The sequence below is a fragment of the Saccoglossus kowalevskii genome, chromosome 15 (genome assembly GCF_978046115.1).
Source record: "Saccoglossus kowalevskii chromosome 15, keSacKowa6.1, whole genome shotgun sequence".
In the NCBI taxonomy this organism is placed as follows: Eukaryota; Metazoa; Hemichordata; class Enteropneusta; family Harrimaniidae; genus Saccoglossus; species Saccoglossus kowalevskii.
This window is the reverse complement of record NC_140655.1, coordinates 1,363,136-1,390,018: the sequence shown is the minus strand read 5'-3', so window position 1 is coordinate 1,390,018 and position 26,883 is coordinate 1,363,136.

The following is a 26,883-nucleotide window of genomic DNA, read 5'->3' as shown; positions in this document are numbered from 1 at the left end:
TAATACCCACATGATAAGATATTGGTGTGTATGTAGGTTGTACATGTAATACCTACATGATAAGATATTGGTGTGTATGTAGGTTGTACATGTAATACCTACATGATATGGATATTGGTGTGTATGTAGGTTATACATGTAATACCCACATGATAAGATATTGGTGTGTATGTAGGTTGTACATGTAATACCTACATGATAAGATATTGGTGTGTACATGGGTTGTACATGTAATACCCACATGATTTGGATATTGGTGTGTATGTAGGTTGTACATGTAATACCTACATGATAAGATATTGGTGTGTATGTAGGTTGTACATGTAATACCCACATGATATGGATATTGGTGTGTATGTAGGTTATACATGTAATACCCACATGATAAGATATTGCTGTTTATGTAGGTTGTACATGTAATACCCACATGATAAGATATTGGTGTTTATGTAGGTTGTACATGTAATACCCATATGATACAGATATTGGTATGTACGTAGGTTGTACATGTAATACCCACATGATAATATATTGGTGTGTACGTAGGTTGTACATGTAATACCTACATGATATGGATATTGGTGTGTACGTAGGTTGTACATGTAATACCCACATGATAAGATATTGGTGTGTACGTAGGTTGTACATGTAATACCCACATGATAAGATATTGGTGTGTACGTAGGTTGTACATGTAATACCCACATGATAAGATATTGGTGTGTATGTAGGTTGTACATGCAATATCCATATGATATTTGTGTGTACGCAGGTTGTACATGTAATACCCACATAAGATATTTATGTGTACATGGGTTGTACATGTAATACCCACATGATAAAGATATTGGTGTGTATGTAGGTTGTACATGTAATACCCACATGATATAGATATTGGTGTGTACGTAGGTTGTACATGTAATACACACATGTTAAGATATTGGTGTGTACGTAGGTTGTACATGTAATACCCACATAATAAGATATTGGTGTGTACGTAGGTTGTACATGTAATACCTACATGATAAGATATTGGTGTGTGCGTAGGTTGTACACGTAATACCCACATGATATGGATATTGGTGTGTATGTAGGTTGTACATGTTATACCCACATGATATAGATATTGGTGTGTATGTAGGTTGTACATGTAATACCCACATAAGATATTGGTGTGTACGTAGTTTGTACATGTAATACCCACATGATATGGATATTGGTGTGTATGTAGGTTATACATGTAATACCTACATGATAAGATATTGGTGTGTATGTAGGTTATACATGTAATACCTACATGATAAGATATTGGTGTGTACCTAGGTTGTACATGTAATACCCACATGATAAGATATTGGTGTGTATGTAGGTTGTACATGCAATATCCATATGATATTTGTGTGTACGCAGGTTGTACATGTAATACCCACATAAGATATTTGTGTGTACATGGGTTGTACATGTAATACCCATGTGATACATATATTGGTGTGTACGTAGGTTGTACATGTAATACCCATATGATACAGATATTGGTGTGTACGTAGGTTGTACATGTAATACCCATATGATACAGATATTGGTGTGTGCGTAGGTTGTACATGTAATACCCATATGATACAGATATTGGTGTGTGCGTAGTTTGTACATGTAATACCTACATGATACGATATTGGTGTGTGCGTAGGTTGTACATGTAATACCCATATGATACAGATATTGGTGTGTACGTAGGTTGTACATGTAATACCTACATGATAAGATATTGGTGTGTGCGTAGGTTGTACATGTAATTCCTATATGATACAGATATTGGTCTGTACTTAGGTTGTACATGTAATACCTACATGATAAGATATTGGTGTGTGCGTAGGTTGTACATGTAATACCCTCATGATAAGATATTGGTGTGTACGTAGGTTGTACATGTAATACCCACATGATATGGATATTGGTGTGTATGTAGGTTATACATGTAATACCCACATGATAAGATATTGGTGTGTGCGTAGGTTGTACATGTAATACCTACATGATATGGATATTGGTGTGTGCGTAGGTTGTACATGTAATACCCACATGATATGGATATTGGTGTGTATGTAGGTTATACATGTAATACCCACATGATAAGATATTGATGTGTATGTAGGTTGTACATGTAATACCCACATGATAAGATATTGGTGTGTATGTAGGTTGTACATGTAACACCCACATGATAAGATATTGGTGTGTATGTAGGTTGTACATGTAATACCCACATGATAAGATATTGGTGTGTACGTAGGTTGTACATGTAATACCCACATGATAAGATATTGGTGTGTATGTAGGTTGTACATGTAATACCCACATGATAAGATACTGGTGTGTACGTAGGTTATACATGTAATACCTACATGATAAGATATTGGTGTGTGCGTAGGTTGTACATGTAATACCTACATGATAAGATAATGGTGTGTACGTAGGTTGTACATGTAATACCTACATGATAAGATATTGGTGTGTATATAGGTTGTACATGTAATACCCACATGATAAGATATTGGTGTGTACGTAGGTTGTACATGTAATACCCACATGATAAGATATTGGTGTGTACGTAGGTTGTACATGTAATACCCACATGATATAGATATTGGTGTGTATGTAGGTTGTACATGTAATACCCACATGGTGTACATATTGTTGTGTACGGAGGTTGTATATGTAATACCCACATGATAAGATATTGGTGTGTATGTAGGTTGTACATGCAATATCCATATGATATTTGTGTGTACGCAGTTTGTACATGCAATACCCATATGATACAGATATTTGTGTGTACGCAGGTTGTACATGTAATACCCACATAAGATATTGGTGTGTACATGGGTTGTACATGTATTACCCACATGATACAGATATTGGTGTGTATGTAGGTTGTACATGTAATACCCACATGATATAGATATTGGTGTGTACATGGGTTGTACATGTAACACCCACATGATAAGATATTGGTGTGCACGTAGGTTGTACATGTAATACCCACATGATAAGATATTGGTGTGTACTTAGGTTGTACATGTAATACCCACATGATAAGATATTGGTGTGTACGTAGGTTGTACATGTAATACCCACATGATAAGATATTGGTGTGTACGTAGGTTGTACATGTAATACCCACATGATTTTGATATTGGTGTGTACGTAGGTTGTACATGTAATACCTACATGATAAGATATTGGTGTGTGCGTAGGTCGTACATGTAATACCCACATGATTTGGATATTGGTATGTATGTAGGTTGTACATGTAATACCTACATGATAAGATATTGGTGTGTATGTAGGTTTTACATGTAATACCTACATGATAAGATATTGGTGTGTACGTAGGTTGTACAAGTAATACCTACATGATATGGATATTGGTGTGTATGTAGGTTGTACATGTAATACCCACATGATAAGATATTGGTGTGTACGTAGGTTGTACATGTAATACCCACATGATTTGGATATTGGTGTGTATGTAGGTTGTACATGTAATACCTACATGATAAGATATTGGTGTGTATGTAGGTTGTACATGTAATACCTACATGATAAGATATTGTTGTGTATGTAGGTTGTACATGTAATACCTACATGATATAGATATTGGTGTGTATGTAGGTTATACATGTAATACCCACATGATAAGATATTGGTGTTTATGTAGGTGTTACATGTAATACCCATATGATACAGATATTGGTGTGTACGTAGGTTGTACATGTAATACCCACATGATAAGATATTGGTGTGTACGTAGGTTGTACATGTAATACCTACATGATATGGATATTGATGTGTACGTAGGTTGTACATGCAATACCCACATGATAAGATATTGGTGTGTATGTAGGTTGTACATGTAATACCCACATGATAAGATATTGGTGTGTACGTAGGTTGTACATGTAATACCCACATGATAAGATATTGGTGTGTACGTAGGTTGTACATGTAATACCCACATGATAAGATATTGGTGTGTACGTAGGTTGTACATGTAATACCCACATGATAAGATATTGGTGTGTGCGTAGGTTGTACATGTAATACCCACATGATAAGATATTGGTGTGTACGTAGGTTGTACATGTAATACCTACATGATATGGATATTGGTGTGTATGTAGGTTATACATGCAATACCCACATGATAAGATATTGGTGTGTATGTAGGTTGTACATGTAATACCCACATGATATGGATATTGGTGTGTATGTAGGTTATACATGTAATGCCCACATGATAAGATATTGGTGTGTATGTAGGTTGTACATGTAATACCCATATGATACAGATATTGGTGTGTACATGGGTTGTACATTTAATACTCACATGATAAGATATTGGTGTGTACGTAGGTTGCACATGTAATACCCACATGATTTGGATATTGGTATGTATGTAGGTTGTACATGTAATACCTACATGATAAGATATTGGTGTGTATGTAGGTTTTACATGTAATACCCACATGATAAGATATTGGTGTGTACGTAGGTTGTACATGTAATACCCACATGATTTTGATATTGGTGTGTACGTAGGTTGTACATGTAATACCTACATGATAAGATATTGGTGTGTGCGTAGGTCGTACATGTAATACCCACATGATTTGGATATTGGTATGTATGTAGGTTGTACATGTAATACCTACATGATAAGATATTGGTGTGTATGTAGGTTTTACATGTAATACCTACATGATAAGATATTGGTGTGTACGTAGGTTGTACAAGTAATACCTACATGATATGGATATTGGTGTGTATGTAGGTTGTACATGTAATACCCACATGACAAGATATTGGTGTGTACGTAGGTTGTACATGTAATACCCACATGATTTGGATATTGGTGTGTATGTAGGTTGTACATGTAATACCTACATGATAAGATATTGGTGTGTATGTAGGTTGTACATGTAATACCTACATGATAAGATATTGGTGTGTATGTAGGTTGTACATGTAATACCTACATGATATGGATATTGGTGTGTATGTAGGTTGTACATGTAATACCTACATGATAAGATATTGGTGTGTACATGGGTTGTACATGTAATACCCACATGATTTGGATTTTGGTGTGTATGTAGGTTGTACATGTAATACCCATATGATACAGATATTGGTGTGTACGTAGGTTGTACATGTAATACCCACATGATAAGATATTGGTGTGTACGTAGGTTGTACATGTAATACCTACATGATATGGATATTGATGTGTACGTAGGTTGTACATGCAATACCCACATGATAAGATATTGGTGTGTATGTAGGTTGTACATGTAATACCCACATGATAAGATATTGGTGTGTACGTAGGTTGTACATGTAATACCCACATGATAAGATATTGGTGTGTACGTAGGTTGTACATGTAATACCCACATGATAAGATATTGGTGTGTACGTAGGTTGTACATGTAATACCCACATGATAAGATATTGGTGTGTGCGTAGGTTGTACATGTAATACCCACATGATAAGATATTGGTGTGTACGTAGGTTGTACATGTAATACCTACATGATATGGATATTGGTGTGTATGTAGGTTATACATGTAATACCCACATGATAAGATATTGGTGTGTATGTAGGTTGTACATGTAATACCCACATGATATGGATATTGGTGTGTATGTAGGTTATACATGTAATGCCCACATGATAAGATATTGGTGTGTATGTAGGTTGTACATGTAATACCCATATGATACAGATATTGGTGTGTACATGGGTTGTACATTTAATACTCACATGATAAGATATTGGTGTGTACGTAGGTTGTACATGTAATACCCACATGATATAGATATTGGTGTGTATGTAGGTTGTACGTGTAATACCCACATGGTATAGATATTGGTGTGTACGTAGGTTGTATATGTAATACCCACATGATAAGATATTGGTGTGTATGTAGGTTGTACATGCAATATCCATATGATATTTGTGTGTACGCAGGTTGTACATGCAATACCCATATTATAAGATATTGGTGTGTATGTAGGTTGTACATGCAATATCCATATGATATTTGTGTATACGCAGGTTGTACATGCAATATCCATATGACACAGATATTTGTGTGTACGCAGGTTGTACATGTAATACCCACATAAGATATTGGTGTGTACATGGGTTGTACATGTAATACCCACGTGATACAGATATTGGTGTGTATGTAGGTTGTACATGTAATACCCACATGATATAGATATTTGTGTGTACGCAGGTTGTACATGTAATACCCACATAAGATATTGGTGTGTACATGGGTTGTACATGTAATACCCACTTGATACAGATATTGGTGTGTATGTAGGTTGTACATGGAATACCCACATGATATAGATATTGATGTGTACATGGGTTGTACATGTAATACCCACATGATAAGATATTGGTGTGTACGTAGGTTGTACATGTAATACCCACATGATAAGATATTGGTGTGTATGTAGGTTGTACAAGTAATACCCACATAATAAGATATTGGTGTGTACGTAGGTTGTACATGTAATACCCACATGATAAGATATTGGTGTGTACTTAGGTTGTACATGTAATACCCACATGATAAGATATTGGTGTGTACGTAGGTTGTACATGTAATACCCACATGATAAGATATTGGTGTGTACGTAGGTTGTACATGTAAAACACACATGATACAGATATTGGTGTGTATGTAGGTTGTATATGTAATTCCCACATGATATGGATATTGGTGTGTACGTAGGTTGTGCATGTAATACCTACATGATAAGATATTGGTGTGTACATAGGTTGTACATGTAATACCCATATGATACAGATGTGTGTGTACGCAGGTTGTACATGTAATACCCACATGATAAGATATTGGTGTGTATGTAGGTTGTACATGTAATACCCATATGATACAGATATTGGTGTGTTCGTAGGCTGTACAATACAATACAATACAATACAATCGGGTGAACGCGGTGCTTTTTAGCGCTCCCCGATTTTCTGCCTGTTTTGCGTTTTTTGCGTTCGTTGTGCGCCCGTGTTTTTACACAGTTGTATATAGTGTGTCTACCCTTTACGTGAGTAATTTATATTTGTTGTTTTTTGTCATTATTGTGGTTTTTGGAGGCGTTTTCTGCCTCGACGGTGGTAAGATTCCGGCGACCAATATGGCGGCCGCTGAGAAGAGGCCTTCATCGTCACCAAATGTAAAACTCACCAGGAACCATGCCATAAGGTGTGAGAATATTGACGGCATTCCTGTTGAAACATATGTAGAAGCCGTTTGTGATATTGTTGGGGCAAATAACATCATAGCGGCATCCAGGATGAACCGTTCTGTTGTTGTTTTTCTTACACACGTTACATGGGTTGAAACGGTTGTTATTTCGGGTCTCGATATTGGTGACTTACATATTTCATTTGAACCACTTGTACGCCCCTCCACTAAAATTGTTTTGTCAAATGTCCCCCCATTTTTACCTGATGAGTGTATTACTTCTATTCTTTCAAGTTATGGACGTGTGACGAGTGCGGTACGAGCGATTCCGCTGGGATGTAAGAGACCGTCTCTGAAACACGTCAAATCATTTCGACGTCAGGTTTATGTTCACTTGAAAGATGTCAGTATAAATGGTTTACTTCCAATCACTTATCAGGGTCAGATATTTAATATTTATGTTTCAACTGATGAACTGGTTTGTTTTGAGTGTAAAATGAAAGGACATACACGAAAATCATGTCCAAATTCTCAAAGCATTGTTACGCAAATGGTGATGGGGGAAAACAATGAAGGCTCCCAAAGAATTTCTACAGGTGTTCAAGGTGTTAATGAAACTCATAAAGTGAATGGTACAACTGATCCCTCTTTGCAAACAGATCTCACCGATAAACAAAATGTGACCAGTGTTGAAGTTGATAAAAACAATAGTGATCAAATTGTTAATACAAGTAATGAAAACCACATAGATACTGATGAAAATGATATAACAGATAATGTTGAAATGGTTAATCTTTCAACCAAAAAACGTGCGCGATCAAAATCCCCAGTGATTCGAGAAGGTCATAACAATGACATCTCAACAGATAGCAATATAATCAAACCAAATATTAAAAAACGAAGTGATGGTACGCTAAGCAATATAGTATGTGACATTGAACAACAACCAAACGATGAAGAGAGGGTACGATCCCCTCCTTCAACTGCCAATGAACACCCATCCACTTCATCCCCCTCACCGCTGCCATCCACTCAACCCCCACATGTGTATGCAGAGGTGACTGTACTCAAACCAGTACCCCAGCCAGAAAGTACTGATTTGTCTTCTTTCCCACCAACGCCCTCCCTTGATTTTACAGACAACTCCCCTAGTTATTCACCATTGTCAGAAATGCCAGTAGACATCAGTGATGTGAATGAACAATCCCAAGACCTTTTTGATTCTCAAAGTACATCGAGAGAAAATAATGATGATTGCCAAACTGCCAGTGATGAAAGTGACAGTGAATCTGTCATTTCAAATGTGTCTATTGGTATCATGAGTAGTGAGGAGAGTATATCAAATGCAAAATTAAATGATTTTTTATTGTCGACACGACATTCCCGCAAGTTTATTGACAGATGTTTTGAGTTCTGTCCAAATCTCAAAGTGTTTGTGTGGCATTTTATCAATTATCGTAACACTCAGAAACTAAACGCTTCTGAGAAAATACGCATGAACAGGCTTATTAAAAAGGTTAAAAAACAAATAAGGACTGGCAAATTTATAGCTGATTTTTAAACCAAAACCATATAATGGAGGGTTCAATTTCTGGGGCAACATACAATGTTAATGGATGTCGCGACTCACTTAAAAGATTCAGTGTTTTCAACTATATTAAGCGTGATCACCCCTGCAATTTTTACTTATTACAAGAAACACATACTCTTGCGTCCGACGAAAATATATGGAAGCTAGTATGGCGCGGAACGGGCATTTTTTCTCATGGCACTGCTAACCGCGCGGGTGTGGCTATATTGTTTCCTCCAACAACAGCTGTACACATTTTATCACAATGTGAAATCATGCCAGGCTATGTCCTGCACACACACGTAGAATTAAACAATAATCCTGTACACATTATAAATGTATATGCACCCATAAATGGCGCGGAACGAATGGAATGCTTTAATAAAATAAAACAATTTATCCCTACTTTAAATAACGACCCACTGATTATGGGAGGAGATTTTAATTGTACAACCGATCCTGACATGGATCGCAATAGGGGACGGGAGCCTGACATGCGTACTGCTAACCTCCTTACTTCAGTTATTCGTCGTCACAAACTAATTGATACGTGGCGTCACCACCATGGGAATGCTGTTAATTTTACTTGGGGGCGTAGTGGTACACTTGTTCGCCTGGACAGAATGTACATTAGCAAGTGTATGCGTGGGAAAATCAAGTCTGTTGAAATTAGTAACGGGGCGTTGGCTTATTCTGATCACTCTCTTGTTAGTATATCAATAACATTTAACAATGGTAAAAATAAAAGTCCTGTATGGTGTATGAACACACAAATTTTACAGGATGATGAATATGTTAAAGAAATTACGGATTTCTGGCTGGAATGGCAACTTTGTCGTGAAAACTATTCACATATTCAAACTTGGTGGGACGTGGGAAAGAATAAAATAAAATTAATTACTCAACAGCATTGCGCATTCAAGCAATATAAACACAAACAAGCAAAACAAACATTGGAAAGGGACATCCGAGCTATGGAGCGCGATATCACCCAGAATTCGCCGCCCACAAAATCATACATAGAAAAAAAGAGACTCCTTTCAAACATGGTTCAACATGAGAATAAAGGTCTCATCACACGAGCGCGGCACCATTTTCTAAATGAAAATGATGTGTGTAATACTTTCTTTTTCCAAATAGAGAAAAAGAATGGAAACAAAAAAGCTATTTTTCAGCTCAGGCGTCATGACAACAGTCTCACACAAAATCAAGCTGAAATCCGCAAAATAGTACGCAACTTTTACACTAAGTTGTATACTACAGATAATATTGATATAGATGCACAGAATACCATCCTTGAGGGCCTGCCAAAGCTGAGTAATACCGACCGCGATGACCTTGATGAGCCTATTACGTATGGCGAACTTACTAACACCGTAAAGCAACTTGCGCATGGGCGAACTCCCGGCATTGACGGGATTCCGAACGAGTTTTATCAAAAATTTTGGAATCTTATTGGGAAAGACCTCTGTGACGTGTTCAGTAAAGCCACTGAAGAAAATGTGTTTCCACTTTCTTGCTCTAGAGCAGTTGTTACCCTACTCCCAAAGAAAGGTGATATTACACAACTAAAACACAGGCGACCTGTGAGTCTTCTTTGCAGTGATTATAAGATCTTCACTAAAACACTAGCAATACGTCTGCGCGGGATCATTGGTTCCATAATTCACCCAGATCAAACTTGTAGTATTCCAAACAGGCATATCCATGACAACATCAGTCTATTATGTGACAGCATTGACTGTGCTAATATGACTAACTCTCCCCTCGGCGGCATCGTGGCTCTAGATCAAGAAAAAGCATTTGACAGAGTAAATCACGCTTATCTATTCAACACACTTCATGCTTTTGGGTTTGGTGACAAGTTTATTTCTTACATTCATCTCATATATTCAAATGCTCAGTCCCTTATCTGTATAAATAGTGCTCTCACCCCTCCCGTCATGCTGTCACGTGGTATTAGGCAAGGTTGCTCATTGTCCACAGCCCTTTATGTTATTGCCATTGAGCCACTGCTCCATAAAATCAGAAATGATGGAAATATTAAAGGTTTAACAATACCGCATCTCAATAATGAACACTGTAAACTTACAGCTTATGCTGATGATATAGAATTTTTTATCACACATAAACAAGAATTCGCATCACTTGCTGCATGGTTGCGTATTTATGAACGCGCGTCAAATGCGAAAATCAACCTCGAAAAGTCGGAAGGTTTATGGGTTGGTAGCTGGCGCGACAACACGTTTTCTCCTCTCAATATTAAGTGGAACAACACCGGGTTAAAATTGTTGGGCGTTTTTCTCGGGAATGATAAAATGTATACCAAACAGAACTGGACTGAGTTGGTTTCAAAGATAAATAGAAAAATTGAATTCTGGAACCACTATGTTCACAGTATGTCCTATAGGGGGCGCTCTATGGTAATTAACAACATTATGTCATCCCAACTACTATACCGCTTTACTAGCCTAGTGCCACCCACTGATGTTGTTTTGAATATACAAAGGTCGTTACTTGACTTCTTTTGGCAAGGTCGCCATTGGGTTGCTGCTAAAACACTTTATCTTCCTCTGGAAAAGGGGGGACAAAATGTTACCCATCTCCCCACACGTATCAGCGCCACGCGACTTAATTATATTCAAAGATATCTTTATGGCAATACTGATCATTTCTGCTTTAAGTTCACTGACTACTTCTTCATCCAAGCAAGCAAAATGTCTTATACTAGGCAGCTGTTGTGCACCACGAATAGCCTTCCTTTAAAACTGAAGAGCATACCACCATTCTATCGTGAACTCCTTCAAAGCTGGAAGTCTGTAGATAAGGTGCGTAAATTTAATTACAATAATCCGATTGATATTTTTAATGAACCACTTTTTCACAATGCATTTATTAATCATCCTATTAGAAAGGAACCTTTTGCACTCCGTCACTTTGTGGACGCTGGTATAACCAAAGTCCGTGATCTGGTCCATGAAACAAATCGAACGAGGCTGGAAGCTTCAAACATCTCAGATAGAGTAAATATACATTCTGAACGCATTCTGCAGCTCAGTCTCAAGGTTATTCATGATTCCATGCCTACCAAATGGAAGGATACTGTGAACAATTATTTCAAACGAAAAAACAAGCGTGCTCATGCTCTCTCTCATCTCAGTTTTCATCTACACTTTTCTGATGAGCTAAATCTAGCGCTTTATAAACTTGAAAAAGGCGCAATATATAGTTCTCAGTACTAGTGGTCGTCAACAACAACCAAGAAACGTATGGTGTGACATACTTAGTCTGCCTGAAACAACTAAACCAAATTTTCAGGACTGTTATGCAGCACCAATTACGACGTATGACGGAGATATGCAGTGGCGCATATCCCATGGCGCCTTTGCAACTGGTAGTTTCCTTTTCAAAGCTCGGTTATCAAGCTCGGATAAGTGTATTTTTTGTGGCGAGGTGGATACACTTGAACACATCTTTATAGAATGCCCATCTAATAACGAGCTATTACATACTTTCAAAATAATCACATCTGGTCTGCTTCAAACAGGCTTTCATATGCCAATCTGGTGGTTTTTAATTCTGCCACCGCGTCGTTCTAAGGGTTTTCTTTCCCGACAGGCACAACAAATGTTTTGCCTATTAACGAGCATGGTGAAAGCTGCAATTCACACCAGTCGTCGAAACAAGAGGCAACAAAAAGGTGTCAGTGATTCTCTAGAAATTTTCAAAACGAGACTTATTTTGAGGATCAAAACGGAATATGAATACCACCGTTTTAAAAATCAGCTACCTAAATTCGAAACATTTTGGGCAGTGGACGGTGTGTTATGTGATATTCAGAATGATGCACTTCAAATTCATCTGTAAACCTAGGTTTTACTTGTCCACTTCGCTGTTTAGGGCTTTTGCCCTATTGAGTCATATCTAGTCTTCTTTTATCCGCTTTGGTAATTGTTGTGGTACTCCCTGGTTTCGTGATATTAGTCGTGTCAGAGGATTTTGTTCTCATGGTGGATATCAGTCTACACACACAAACACTGATTTGCCACCCTCTTGGCTTGTCATTTTCCTCAACACACTGATCGCGCAGGTGAACGCGGTGCTTTTCAGCGCTCCCGGTTTGTTACAGGTTTGGCCTCATGGCTTAGTAGTGTCGGTTTTCAGCTTTAAAACATATTTTTTATGTCCTGGGTACGACGTTAAAATTGCATCCGGTTGCGGAGTTTTTGTACTCGGGAGAATGAGGTTACCCTTTGCCGCAACTACCTCCAGGTCACCCTTGGGCAAGGTGTAGCACCTGTGAGCCTTGGGTGCCAACTTCCCACATAACAAGTTCGGTTGACGTCAGTAAGGGCATACGGTCGTAAAACTCCTGCATAAATAGATCCGCACAGGTGGACAATTTTTCATGTAAATATGTAGATAATAGTTTCAGTTGTACTTAGCATTTGGCAGGGGGGATCGTAACCTCTTGTGGTGAGAACCAGTGTGACTGGCCTGCCAACGGGGTGCTAAGGATTTCATTGGAAAAGTTATCAGTTACATCCGTTAATGTAATTTCGTTTTACATACCCGTAAATCAAAAATCACAATAACACTTTATTATCACCGTAAAGAAATTACAATCTTTTTTGGGCTCTGAGTAATAAAGTTAAATTAATATACATGAACACAAATTAATTATAATACGTATTAAAAAACAAAGAAAGTTACTAAATGCTTCTTTTCAAGTTTGCATTATCAATGTATTGGATTAGTGTTTTCAGTAAATGTTTATCTGATGCACTGATGATTGTCTTGAATTGTTTTGAATTTGGCTGTATATGTAATACGTATACGAATTTACGGCAGAATCCGCTATGATATTTCATGGATTATTTACTAGCTGCTAAATTGAAGGTGACTGAATGATTCTCAAAGACCAAACCGAACAAGAAGTCAATAAAAGACGAGAGATTTGCAGAGGAAAGCAGAAAAAATTCATTTACCATTATTGTATGTGATTGGTCTTGGCAACGTTTGGAAAATCGTGACGTAGCTCCGTCTTTGAGAATTAGTATACAATGGCTACAGTGTTTTGCCAGTATTGTACATTCTTAAGGGACAGTGGTCGTTTTGCCACATCTTGTTTAATATGCAGTCTGATTAAAATAAGATCTTTTTTTGTTTAATTATTTAGTCCCCGTTCGGACGAAGTCCGAAAACAGGGACTATTCTGGATATATAGTAGATTATATTTAGTAATCGTTGTTCTCTAAGTAACTAACAAAGGTTCTTTGTCTATAGCATAGAAGAAAATGTTTAAACATTTTATCGCCGACTTATTCATTAAATCATCGTATGATTCTTAATTTCTCCTATTTATATCAGCTTATTAATAATGCTAATAATATTGATATTTTGTATTTACCCACAAATAAATTCGCTCATTCTCTGTCTGTGTTGGTCTTACTCGTGACAGTGGCATGTTTATAGTCCCAGCTTGATCTATGTTAGATGCGTGAAGTTTTGGCGAGGGCTTGATAAATAGGATTTTCCGTAAATACGATATTCGCAACAATAAATTATGGCATTTTGTCATAAAGCTATTTAATCCACAGAAAAAAGCGTTAAACAACTGTCAGCATCCTTTATTTCATGTTTTTTGTCATATTACCTCAAACCCTGCAAATAGAAGTGTGCATGGAATCATGGGAAGAAACGATGATTGACAGGTCATATTTGTTTTCAACTCTGGAAGGACAGTTGAAATCTACCAGGTGTGCTTGTGATTTACATAACAACGGGTGTTTAAAACTTTGAAAGGACAATTGGAATCTACCAGGTGTGCTGTTATTTGAATAACAAAAGATGTTTATGAAACACTGAGTTGCATACATGACACACCAATATCTGTATCATATGGGTATTCTGATTGGCTCATGTGGAAACCCAAGTGGTGTCCCTGAATCTAGACCATTTAGGCCTATAAAAAGGCTACACTGAGGACAGTTTGGGTCCATCATTTCTACTGTGTACCCTGCGTGTAGCTACTGCGATATTGTGAGACAAATGAATTGAATAGAATAGAATATTGCTTTATTACAACGTTAAAGAAAATTTGACAATTCTTTTTTGGTTTCTACACATGTAGAAGGAAATAAAGTTAAAAAACAAACAAATACAGGCATCAATCATCATTTTGTGAGGCTTGTATGAACTGCTCTGCGATCTCCTGCTTTCAGCGGTGCCCTTTCAGAATAATAGCGTTCATCTGCAAGCAAAACTCCTGTATTTAGCCATTGACTGTCATCCATTTCTACATCCTGGAACTGTGAGTTATCACCAATGCACACTTCCCTAGGCAATCCCCTATTTTAGTGACTACATTCATTGTATTTTTCTCTGCTTATTTTGAGAGGTATCAAAGACAGGAGCTTTAACTCGATATTTTGGTGTATTTGTATTTCAATCCAGAACTATTGTCTTGTCTACCCATTCTAGCCTCTCAATTGCAATAAGCAGGCCTTACACTGTGACAGTATTTGACGAAAACAGCATGGTATTTTTTACCTGTAAATGCGAGGATACTTTGAGGTGGATAGAGCCAATAGAACAAATAGAATAACACAGCAAGCGACGGTCTATTTTTGCACACACACTTTCCTCCTTGAGTTGTGTCGCATACGACTTGTTTACCACTTCCGTGTCGCTGAGAATGTTCTAGAACCGTGCTGTGTCTGGGTGGAATATTCTAGATTTTTTTTTAGAAACTGGTTGAATAGGTAATAGAACACTGTAGGAGGCAATAGAAGGTAATGGAACATTCTAGAAATTTGTAGTAAGTACCAGACTCATTATGTATGCTGATGTAATGGTCTATTTATAGACAGTGTGAGTATATATAGGGGAGTTGTGCAGCACTGAGTTCAGATCAGAGATCTCGTTGAATTGTGTTGGAGTTTAAGTATCCAGTTATTGGAGGTTTGCAGAGTATAATAATACCAGTACCAGTTGAAACCTCATCTGTTGGCTCTGTGTTCGTATTTTATCATCGCCGCCAGGGAAGTCTTTCTGTTACTGTTGCCATTTTGGTATTTGAACCATCACACCTGTACTATACCAATTACGGTAATATTACGTTGCATGTGACATCTGGAGGCTCGTTCGGGAACAGTGAAGATATATAGAAGACAACATGGCCAGCGAGATGAAAGATATGTCGAAACAAGAGTTGATGGAATGGGCGGATGAACTGGGAATGACTGGAGAAGACAAAAGGAAATTTATTTTGGAGCAACTGAGTTCTCAGCGGGCTGACAGGCAAGCGGCGAGGGAAGAGAGAAAGGCAAAAATGGAAATAGAAGCAGAGGTGAGGAAAATGGAGATTGAGGAAAGAAAGGAAAAGTTCCGGCTGGAAGCGGAAGCAGAACAGCGAGAAAAGGAAAGGGAGATTGTGGAAAGAAGGGAAAAGTTACGATTGGAAGCGGAAGAAAAGAAAAGAGAATTTGAGTTGAGGAAATTAGAGCTGCAAGCAGCAATGCCGGGGTTTCAACAGGCTGATTTTGGTGGTCAACGAAATGTGGTCAGTGATGCACAGTCACCAAAGTTGCCTGCATTTGTTGATGGTAAGGACGAACTTGATAGTTATTTATTTCGTTTTGAGAGGTTTGCAACGAATGCGAGTTGGCATAGAGATGGATGGGCCACAAAATTGAGTGCGCTGTTGACTGGTAGAGCACTGGAAGTATATTCTAGGATGTCCGACACTGATGCAGTTGACTATGATCGGGTGAAGGTGTCGCTGTTGACAAGATACAATTTCACAGAGGATGGGTACAGGAAGCGATTCCGTGAAATTAAACCTGAAAGTTCTGAGAGTCCTGACCAGTTAATTGTGCGGCTTAAGAATTATTTTGCTAAATGGGTTGAGTTGTCAGGCACTGCAGCAACATATGTTGGTGTTACCGACTTGATGGTGAAGGAGCAGTTTATTGGTGCCTGTACAAGAGATCTTGCAGTTTATCTTAAAGAAAGAGCACCCAAAGATTTAGATGAGTTGGCAGTAATAGCAAAGCAGTACCTAGTGGCACATGATCGACAGTTATCCACGAAGGACCAGGTGAGGCATAATGATAAGACTGCCATTAGAAATACTGATGTGGGACAGGGTAGTAGTATCCGGTGTTTTGTATGTCAGCACAATGTCCATCCCGCGTTACTGATGTCAACCATGACAAAGGTAAACAGTGCCTTCAGTGTGGTGACATAGGACATGTTGCTAAGTTCTGCCGTAGTGGACAACACAAGGGTCAAGAAAGAAAGAGTGTCAAACCCAGCACTACTACTGGTGCAGCTGCAGTGGTTAAAGAGGAGTCTAATATCAGTGCTAGCTGTGCTGTTCAAATTGACAGTGATGTGCCTAAAACGATTGAGAAGGACCATTTGTTGTTAGCATCGGGGGAGCAGTTAAAGGTTTTGAATGGTGCATGTATGGAACGGAACGGAGTGGCGTTCTGGAGGACAGGACTTTGCCTGTGGGTCAAGGGAAGGTTGGTGACACAGTTGTGACCATGTTGAGAAACACTGGGTGTAATGGCATTATAGTCAAGAAGAGCTTGGTACCAGATAACCAGTATACAAAAAAGATGGGTCATATATTGATGGTTGATCGTACTGTAAGAAGGGTTCCAGTTGCCATGGTGGAAATTGATACGCCATATTTGAGAGGCACGGTTGAAGCATTATGTGTGCAGGACCCAATCTATGAGTTAATTGTTGGGAATGTGCCCGGAGCAAGACCACCAGATGACCCGGATCCAGTGTGGAATGTGAGTGGAGCAGTAACAACCAGAGCGCAAGCGAAGAAATCTGGTAAGGTGAAGCCGCTCAAAGTGTGTGATGTAAAGACTGGAGCACATGTAACAAAAGACAAATTAGTCGAGATGCAGCAAGCAGACACATCGTTGAAGAAGTATTATAGTAAGAGAGAACCAGAAGTGAGAGGGCACCATACAACCGAGTTCCAGGTATATGGAGGATTGCTATATCGTGTGTATCGGGATCGTTCAGTTCCAGGAGGCAAGACGGTACGTCAAGTGGTTGTGCCGAAACTGTTGAGGACTCGTGTTATGGAGATTGCACATGATTCAATATTTGGTGGACACATGGGGATAAAGAAGACAGAAGACCGGATTGTGACTAGCTTTTATTGGCTTGGGCTACATCAAGATGTTACCAGTTTTTGTAGGTCGTGTGATGTGTGCCAGAAGACTGTTTCAAAGGGATCAGTTGTGAAGGCCCCATTAGGTAAGATGCCTTTAATTGATATGCCATTCAAGCGTGTGGCTATAGATTTGGTTGGACCAATTACACCAGCCAGTGACGGGGGTCATCGATACATCTTAACTATGGTGGACTATGCTACACGGTATCCAGAGCCCGTTCCACTTAAAAATATAGATACAGAGACTGTAGCCGAGGCGTTGATTGACTTTTATAGCCGATTGGGGGTTCCAGAAGAAGTACTAAGTGACATGGGGATTAAGTTTGTGTCAGAATGCATGCAAAAAGTATCAAGATTGCTCAGCATTAAGAGACTGACGTCTACGCCCTATCACCCCATTTGTAATGGACTGGTGGAAAAGTTTAATGGTACTTTGAAGAAGATGTTGAAGCGGTTGTGCCATGAACAACCAAGGCAATGGCATCGGTATATTAGTGCTTACTCTTCGCATATAGAGAGGTACCACAGGAGTCAGCTGGTTTTTCCCCATTTGAGCTGTTATATGGTCGAACGGTTAGAGGCCCAATGAAGATCCTTAAAGAGTTATGGACCAAAGAAAGCGATACTCCTGAGATAGTTAATAGTTACCAGTATGTGTTTGAGTTGAGAGATCGGTTAGAACAGACTTTAGAGATTGCTCGAGAGGAATTACAAAAGGCACAGAACCGATACAAGAGTTACTATGATCGTAAAACGAAGAAGCGAGTGCTTAAGGAAGGAGATAAGGTGTTAATTTTGCTGCCAACTGACAACAACAAGCTATTGATGCAGTGGAAGGGTCCTTATGTCGTGGAGCAGGTAATAGGTGAAAACGATTATCGAGTGAGGGTAGGTGACAAAGTGAAGACGTATCATGTAAATATGTTAAAGTTGTATGTTGAGCTGGAGACGTCACCTCAACCAGATGGATGTGAGACAAGTTACTCACCAAATACGGTCATAGACTTGATGAATGCTGTGCGTGCAGCTACAGCGGGGTGCAACAAGTCAGATGAAGAGAATGCTGTAGACGAAGATGATCTTCTAGAGTTAGGAACTTGTAAACCCAAGGAGTCAGGTAAAGTTGTTCAAATTGGTACAGACCTGACAGAACACCAGAGAAAAGAACTGGTGGGTTTAGTCAATACTTATGATAAGGTGTTTACTGACCAAGATAATCAGTCATAAGATTGACCTGACAAATGATACACCAATACGATCTAAGCCATACTCACTACCATATGCAATAAGGGAGAACCTTAGGCAAGATATTGAAGATATGTTAAAAATGGGAGTAATCAGGAAGTCTACATCACCCTATGCTTCACCGGTGGTGATTGTAAAGAAGAAAGATGGATCGAATCGCATATGTGTAGACTATAGGAAATTAAATAAGGTCACTGTAACCGACCCTGAGCCAATGGTAACAACAGGGAACATATTTCAGAGGCTACATAATAGTAAGTTCCTGTCAAAAATTGATTTAAGTAAGGGTTATTGGCAGATACCAGTAGCTGAAGAAGATATACCAAAGACAGCATTTGTTACTCCCGATGGAACTTATGAATTTTTAAGGATGCCATTTGGAATGAAGAATTCGGGAGCTACTCTGGTGCGGGGAATCAGGAAATTATTGTCAGGTATGGAGGGGGGTTGGAAGCTATATAGATGACCTGATAGTTTATTCAAGCTGCTGGGATGAGCATGTTCAAGTATTATCTGAGTTGTTACGAAGACTGAGGGCAGCGGACATAACAGCTAGACCATCCAAGTGTGTTCTGGGTGCAACATCAGTAGAATTCCTGGTCATGAAATTGGACACAATTGGGTGAGTCCGAGTCACGACAACATGGAAAAAATTCGAGAAGCGCAAAGACCAGCGACCAAGAAAGGTGTCCGATCATTCTGTGGGCTGGTCAATTACTACAGAGACCACATCCCCTTATTCGCAACTATTGCAGCACCCCTGAGTGATCTACTAAGGAAAGGACAACCCAACAAAGTTGTATGGGGAGAGGCCCAGGAGAAAGCATATAACACTTTGCAGAATCATGGTGAGAAGCTTCATCCAGTTGCGTATGCAAGTAAGAAGTTATCCGATGCAGAAAAGAAATATTCAACTGTAGAAAGAGAATGTTTAGCCTTTGTATGGGGCGTGAATACATTTCGCCTATATTTAGCTGGTGTGGAGTTCATTTTGCAGACGGATCATAAACCATTGTCTTACCTGGATAAAGCCAAGTTTGCAAATGACCGAGTGATGAGATGGGCGATGACTCTGCAAGGATATAATTATCGTGTTGAGGATATTCCTGGACGGGACAATGTGGTAGCGGACTACCTGAGTAGATTGATGGACTGAGGAACTTTTGAACAGTATGGTAGAATGTTATTCGTTTATGATTATATTTCATATTTTATTATATTCTACTGTATGTGATTTTCGAATTTATGTACTCAGAGCTTTATTCAGTTCGATTTGATATATTGTATTGTTGTTTTATTTGAAATTGTTATCATATTCGTATTATTGACGTCGTTGCTAGTCATGTAATATTATATGTTATAATATTCTTGAGAGGGGAGGCATGTCGCATACGACTTGTTTACCACTTTCGTGTCGCTGAGAATGTTCTAGAACCGTGCTGTGTCTGGGTGGAATATTCTAGATTTTCTTTAGAAACTGGTTAATAGAACACTGTAGGAAGCAATAGAAGGTAATGGAACATTCTAGAAATTTGTAGTAAGTGCCGGACTCATTATGTATGCTGATGCAATGGTCTATTTATAGACAGTGGAGGTATATATAGGGGAGTTGTTCAGCACTGAGTTCAGATCGGAGATCTCGTTGAATTGTGTTGGAGTTTAAGTATCCCGTTATTGGAGGTTTGGAGTTTTACCGCGTTATTGTACTTGATGTTTGCAGAGTATAATAATATCAGTACCAGTTGAAACCTCATCTGTTGGCTCCGTGTTCGTATTTTATCATCGCCGCCAGGGAAGTCTTTCTGTTACTGTTGCCATTTTGGCATTTGAACCATCACACCTGTACTATACCAATTACGGTAATATTACGTTGCGTGTGACAATTTGTTTCTCGCTGTCACGTGACAATACATACACCAGAAATGTTCGATTTTCCTGTAGTATGTGGTAGATGTTCAGCCCGATCTACTAGACGACGTACTTTAGAAGCAATAAACATCTCCCTTATGGTACTTTATCTTATATAGCATTAAGTTCAACATGACTTATTTCCCTTTGGAAACAGAGGGCGCTGATCTAGTACGATGATCAGAGGTATATGTGGAGGTGATCAGACATCCCTGGTTCAAGAAGTGGGCTTTGGTTTCGACAATTAACGTTGTTGGTAATCGGAATAATTATGCTAGTGTTGCGTGTTGCCCCAATTACACGTGAACTATCCTGGTTGTGTTAAATTATATCGGGTAACGACCGTTGCCAGGTCGGGGATAAGTAATTAATGTCTGGTCCCCTCCCGTGTGATATAGATGAGTCATCATACCACAAGCGCGTGTGGTGACGTCATCTTATTAGTAACTACATCGATCCATGAGATGTTACAATGTCACGTCTAACACACACTACCATGTTCTAGAAACCAATCAACGATGAATTATTTTATTAAAACGTCATGAATATATATACACATTCATATATATATATATATATATGCGTGACTTGGATACGAAACTGGTCATAGGCAAATGTACGTTATAGATTATGTAACTTTCGTTTTCTGTTCACCGGGAGGAAAAATAAAGAATGGAATGTCCCGCTCTTCATTCTAATGGATAACCTTGATCTTTATGTACTCTGTTGTATTCACATTTTGGGAAGCTAAATACAACCATGGCAACTGTGAATGGAAGTCGTCTATTTCTTTTTCTTTTACAGAGAACTGAAATGTGATGCAGTGAAAAGAAAATGGAATGCAACTCGAATTTGTTAATGGCGCGCATATTGCGTGGCCAATTTATTGGTCAGATGCCAACACGTAAACTGTTGGATCATGTCGTTATTTGTGGGGGCGTTTACGGTTTATCAACCAGCATATATCCCGATTTATCCCTCCTCCATTCCGACAGCGCTCTTCTTTATTTATAAGACGAATATGCGAAATATCGAAAGAGCATTTATAGTTAATAGTGATTGTAACACGAAAACATTATATGACTATATGACCCACGAAGCATATTACTAAACCATTTTATATTACCATTCAGATGAACCTTCTGTATGGTTCAGAAGGATCATGTGACAAAATATGCAATTAAAAATTTGGTCTGAGGGGGAATAGAAATATTGAACTAGAAATAATAATAAACGAAAACGAAGTGTTCATTTATTACATGAATTGGGAACCACTTGACAACTAACTGGCTATTGGGGAAATTTAATTATGTTATGCCAGATCATATTTGTATTTACTTCATTTTTGTTTTTGTTTTTTATCTTTAAATACCGATATGTAATGTATTTTGGTGTATGCGTATATAAATAAATTAATAGATAAATAAATTAATAAAAAAAAACGAAATAAAAATATTATTCCAAAAATATGGATATTTTTAAATATTTCCATTATATAAGTCTCTCTCTTACCCGTCCATCGTTTTTTGAGGCCAATTGTATGCAGATATTTTAAAATAATTCAAAGTGTGATTTGCCCATCGCATGTCACAATCCTCAATTTTAATTGTAAAGATAGTGCATGAGTTTATGTACTGCGTGGTTCTGTCAATATCCATATTCAATAACCCACTAGTTCATTTATTCAAGAACGCGCGTATGACCGGCACCCGAACTACACGTCACCATGGTAACCAACTGATGTCATGCCCGGATTATGTACTGTTGTCAATATTGTTGATACCCACTGTACTAACTATAAAAATGGCGGGGCTCTTTGAGGCGGTTTTAAGACGGAAGCAATGCATTGAAAAAAATTTTCCACCTGCCTACATCCTTGTCGACGTCTGCATGAGTCATACGGCCGTCGCGACGGAGACAGTTTATAGCAATTCCTTCATCTCGTACATTATTAATCACGACGCCGCTGACGTCAATGTGACGTCATATGGCCACAGCCACGTGATAGGATCGATTACGTTGGCTGCGGATAATGACCCTTCGTTCACCTTCGCGTCAATTGAGTATCGGACAGTACTTGGCAGCCAGCCAATTTTCTCTACTCCAAGCGATATTTTGAGTATAAACACAGCTGAGCGGTGAGGCGTGTGTTTTTTTCTCCCAGTTTTAATTTGGTGCGCACGTGTAGAAGGGTGGCACGAGGTGCAATGAACTCGATGTCTAAGTCTATTTAAGTGTTACCAACATCCAACCTTTTGTTACCATGGTAACATATTTTGAAATATAAATTCGCTACTTTTGATAAAACCCTTGTCACGTAAAGCAAATGCATAATAACGTCTACGTGTACTGAATTTCTGTAAAAGCGCATGCGCTCTCTGTTCGGGCGGTTATATTTAGCCATAATCGTAGACTCATATCACACCGGGATCGTGTGCTATTAAATCCGAGCAACAACATATAACAATACAAACAAAATAATATCACACATCTGACAAAAGATAAACAATTGAACCCAAAGACATTATTCTAGCAAAAAAAACTCACATATAGTGTTTTCAAAAACACAATGAACCAAGAACGATATATAATGCCAACAAACGGTAAACAGCTCAGAATAATGGCACAATACACTGCTGTTATAAATAAGCCAATGACGGCATTACAAACTAGTACTGCAGTAGAGGTGTGGCAGGTCAAATTAAGAGAAATGTAAAAAAATTATCCAAACTGAAGTCATGGAAGTCAGGGCTTAGTGGAATTTCTCAAAAGCAAAACATTTTTTTTTGTAAATTACTAATTTGAAAATCAGATTACTTTGATTCATAGAATCACTGTGTACTTGACCTCTGACCTCGACTGCTGTAGTCAAATATAAATTGGAAATGCTACAAGAGATTGTTTATACAAAATTTATTAAAAAGTTATTCTTGCAGGATGAAGTTCTCGGGGAAATGTTTATCTTTTATAGTAAAACATTTAAGAATAAAAAAGGATTCAATCTTTTTTCGAAATATTGAGGTCACAATGTCATTTTGGTATGTTACTGGGGTTGTATAGTACCAATGATGTGAAGTATTAACTCAGGTGAGGTAGTATAGTACCAATGATGTGAAGTATTAACTCAAGTGAGGTAGTATAGTACCAATGATGTGTAGTATTAACTCAAGTGAGGTAGTATAGTACCAATGATGTGAAGTATTAACTCAAGTGAGGTAGTATAGTACCAATGATGTGTAGTATTAACTCAGGTGAGGTAGTATAGTACCAATGATGTGTAGTATTCCCTCAGGTTAGGTAGTATAGTACCAATGATGTGAAGTATTAACTCAGGTGAGGTAGTATAGTACCAATGATGTGAAGTATTAACTCAAGTGAGGTAGTATAGTACCAATGATGTGTAGTATTAACTCAAGTGAGGTAGTATAGTACCAATGATGTGAAGTATTAACTCAAGTGAGGTAGTATAGTACCAATGATGTGTAGTATTAACTCAGGTGAGGTAGTATAGTACCAATGATGTGTAGTATTAACTCGGGTGAAGTAGTATAGTACTAATGATGTGTAGTATTAACTCGGGTGAGGTAGTATAGTACCAATGATGCGTAGTATTAACTCAGGTGAGGTAGTATAGTACCAATGATGTGTAGTATTAAATTAGGTGAGGTAGTATAGTACAAATGAACTGTAGTATTAACTCAGGTAAGGTAGTATAGTACCAATGATGTGTAGTATTAACTCAGGTGAGGTAGTATAGTACCAATGATGTGTAGTATTAACTAGGGTGAGGTAGTATAGTACCAATGATGTGTAGTATTAACTCGGGTGAGGTAGTATAGTACCAATGATGTGAAGTATTAACTCAGGTGAGGTAGTATAGTACCAATGATGTGAAGTATTAACTCAAGTGAGGTAGTATAGTACCAATGATGTGAAGTATTAACTCAAGTGAGGTAGTATAGTACCAATGATGTGTAGTATTCCCTCAGGTTAGGTAGTATAGTACCAATGATGTGTAGTATTACCTCAGGTGAGGTAGTATAGTACCAATGGTGTGTAGTATTACCTCGGGTGAGGTAGTATAGTACCAATGACGTGTGGTATTACCTCAAGTGAGGTAGTATAGTACCAATGATGTGTAGTATTAACTCAAGTGAGGTAGTATAGTACCAATGATGTGTAGTATTAACTCAAGTGAGGTAGTATAGTACCAATGATGTGTAGTATTCCCTCAGGTGAGGTAGTATAGTACCAATGATGTGTAGTATTACCTCAGCTGAGGTAGTATAGTACCAATGATGTGTAGTATTACCTCAAGTGAGGTAGTATAGTACCAATGATGTGTAGTATTAACTCAGGTAAGGTAGTATAGTACCAATGATGTGTAGTATTAACTCAGGTGAGGTAGTATAGTACCAATGATGTGTAGTATTAACTCGGGTGAAGTAGTATAGTACTAATGATGTGTAGTATTAACTCGGGTGAGGTAGTATAGTACCAATGATGCGTAGTATTAACTCAGGTGAGGTAGTATAGTACCAATGATGTGTAGTATTAAATTAGGTGAGGTAGTATAGTACAAATGAACTGTAGTATTAACTCAGGTAAGGTAGTATAGTACCAATGATGTGTAGTATTAACTCAGGTGAGGTAGTATAGTACCAATGATGTGTAGTATTAACTCGGGTGAGGTAGTATAGTACCAATGATGTGTAGTATTAACTCGGGTGAGGTAGTATAGTACCAATGATGCGTAGTATTAACTCAGGTGAGGTAGTATAGTACCAATGATGTGTAGTATTAACTCAGGTGAGGTAGTATAGTACCAATAATGTGTAGTGATAACTCAGCTGAGGTTGTATAGTCCAATGCTTTGTAGTGTTAACTCAGACGAGGTCGTATAGAGAAGTATATTCAAATTTTAGGTTGTTGTTTGCTGAAGGGTGTCGATGGCCTTTCTAAGTACAGCCACGCACTCATTATTATATGTTGCAAACCATATCGAACAGTGCATGTGTTTAGTCACAGTGAACAGAAGGCATGTCATAGATCGTGTAGTATGTCATGAGTTATGCAGAGACTTGTGACCACAAACACAACTGTGTTATCCGCGTTTGTTAACAAATATAGGGTTTTCTTACGAGCGGCCTCAATTGGGCCTTTCCAGGAAGTAGGTCAATATCACGAGCTCTGCCTCTAGTGGCAGGGCAGAGAGAAATTACGAAGCTTTAGTCGTGAACTTGAGACGTTCCCTTATTTTAGGAATAGGGACAAACTTGATAAATCAGCGCCTATTGTTGTGTGTTATTGTGACTGTTGAAGCACACTCCCATGTCTCTGCTATGTGACCCACCCTCGACGATTATTATTTTTTTTTTATTCAACTGCCTTGGTATACTGCCAGTCACTCTAACATCGGAGTATAAGCTCTGTTGCTCATGCCTTGGTTCATGTTCTGTTGTTCAGCGAATCCGAAAGCACTCGCATACTAGTGTATTGTACGACTCGGCTAGAGACAAACGAGAAAATGTTCATAATATACACAACTGCCAACAAAACAAATTAATTCTTTAATTACAAGTGCCACACATGCAAGGAAAATTGAATTTTAAAAGGACAGACTTCTGTGTTGTTAACATATCTACGACTGAGAACACATTGATTATTCGTGGTGTTT